Source organism: Alosa alosa, chromosome 2 (genome assembly GCF_017589495.1).
Source record: "Alosa alosa isolate M-15738 ecotype Scorff River chromosome 2, AALO_Geno_1.1, whole genome shotgun sequence".
In the NCBI taxonomy this organism is placed as follows: domain Eukaryota; kingdom Metazoa; phylum Chordata; class Actinopteri; order Clupeiformes; family Clupeidae; genus Alosa; species Alosa alosa.
Window position 1 is genome coordinate 36,593,989 of NC_063190.1, and position 2,500 is coordinate 36,596,488.

The following is a 2,500-nucleotide window of genomic DNA, read 5'->3' on the forward strand; positions in this document are numbered from 1 at the left end:
TAAAACATGCATAAAAAAGCAAATCTTGCCTTCAAACACTACAACTTGTTGCCAATTAAAAACACTCATTAAAAAATCAATCATTACACACTGCACAAAAAATCTAGTTCTCAAATGAGCATTTTGCTATGTCTGTTCCATTACTTTCTAATTTTTCTGGTATCAGAAAAAACTTTGAAAAGACAAATGTACTGAATAAAAAAAAATATTTATTCATTCCTCCCAAGATGTAACTGCCATTGACATGTAAGACATACAGTAAATACCTAGCAAGATACAGTAAATTTCATTGAACTACAACTTGTCATTTTCATCGAAATAGAACTACAGTCAACACATGTTGTACTGTCTCCACCAAATAGGCAATACAGTACTTTGTCTAAATGTGCATTAGATCTATACTTGCAAATAGCAACACAGAACAGACATCTCTTATGTATAATGAATGATTGCTGATTGAAGAATTGTGCAAAGGAGTTTCACACAGGTGTATCAGAGATTCAGACTTATGCAAGGAATCTATACCACCAAATGGGTTCTAGTTTACTTAAGCAGGTAAAAGCAATCGAGAAAAACTGTAAAGAGATCACATGCAGCGCCAATCACTGCCTACATCAATCACACACACTTTACGCACTGTACGGACAATAATACATTGTGTGTGTGTGTGTGTGTGTGTGTGTGTGACCCATTTCTCTACCAGAGTGTGTGCTTTACTGACAGTATGTATACTGAAGAATAAGAGCTGGTCTACGATTGGAATGTATGTGTGTTTGATGGGTGTGTGTTTGTACAGCACGATTGTGCACAGATCCAGTTTGGATTCAGGGCCACATCAGAGCCACATCAGGGCCACGTCAGGGCCACATAAGAGCCACATCAGGGCCACATCAGGGCCACATCAGGGCCGTATCAGGGCCAGTCGTATCCCAGGGTCTACATCTCTATTCTCAATGAAACTGTTGAAGGAGGATAAGATGACAAGATAACAATGGCAGTGAAATGCTAACCAGCGCATCTTTGCTGTACTTGTCATCTCCATTAAGGAGGTTAAATATCAGTACGGTGCTTGAGTACTCTGTTGTGTTAATACTTATGTAAGAAATGGCATGTGACTGTTTGGTTGCTGTGGGTATCACTTATATATATATATAACTTGTCTCACCTTCATCTAGCCGCCGCGCGAGCCAGGCCGGGGAGATTTCGGACGCACGTTCAAACAAACTTAAAAATTCAAATTCCAACAAAAAAAGTATCTTCTATCCTTCTAAATACAACCTAAATATAATACAAAGATGTATGCATGTATCAATGTAAATGTAAACGATAAGCTTCAATGTTGTTTTGTAAGTCGTGAGTTCGTGAGTTCGCTCCCCACTGTGTCTAGCGCTTCTTCTCTCATGCGGTCACCTGACAGGCCTCACTTCCTGTCTCCATATATAGGAGTTCCTGGTGGTGTCATAATGCAAAGTAAAAGAGCCAGCAGGGGGAGGTAAATTTCAATAAAATAAACTTCAGATTAAATTGGCCCTAACACCAGTCAATAGCACACCGATCTTAAGATCTTTTTCTGTGCATGACTGACCGTCCTCAAGGAAGTGCACATACTCACAGATATGCCTGCACTCAGGGCCGTAGTCACCATAGACATTGAGGGGGACGTGTCGCCCCCAATATTCAAAAATGACCAAAATGTCCCCCCCAATATTCGGACATAGAAAAATAAAGAAAGAATAAAGCGCTATACTAGGCCTACAGGAAACCAACACGTATCTAAAAATGTAATCAAACGTAAATAACGCACAAATTAGTTACCTATGGTTCCAGAGTAGCCTATACCCCCTGAGTGGTTTGTCCTGGTGATTTTCCGCTTTTCGCTAGTGGTGCAGCACTATCAAAAGCTTCCATTTACTGCACCCTACGCGTGTGAGGTAGGGCTGTCAACAATGTCGCAAAAGCTACCGGGTACAATTTTCACAAAACTTCTTGGAAAGGTGTAGCACAGGCTAAGGAAATCCCATACATGTTTGGAGCCGATCAGACTGAAAGGGAACATTTTCCATATTGTGGCCTATTCTCGCAATGATAGCGAAAGTGAAACGTTTTATTTTAAATGATGAATTTCTTTCACGTCTTACATAAACAACATAAATAACAACAGCCTCATGTGCTAGTAGTGATGCCAGACATTACCGTGTATAGGCCTCTTAGAAATGATTGTTGCATCTTGCATATTATTTAGATGCGCACTCAATCACGCATCCATGCAGGCAAAACGTGATCAAATGTGGCGACGTTTACAATACGTGATAGCCTAGTTAATGTGAATCGCGGACAATAACCAAAGAAAGGAATTTGCACCTCCATTCACCAATTAAAGGCTGTAGTAGGCCTAGTGTTTCTACATGTTGGCACAAAACGTAATTTCTGTCAGAAGCCAGTCTATAATGCATACAGGGGTAACATGAGGTGAGTCAGACAGAAGAGGGGCCTGTCTTAG

The 2,500-nt window shown here is 40.4% G+C and overlaps 1 protein-coding gene across 1 annotated transcript in view; it reads left to right on the plus strand.

Moving 5' to 3' along the window:
- LOC125285547 (CD276 antigen-like) overlaps positions 1-2,500 on the plus strand; it is a 17,070-nt gene that overhangs the window by 3,173 nt on the left and 11,397 nt on the right. The window lies entirely within an intron of this gene.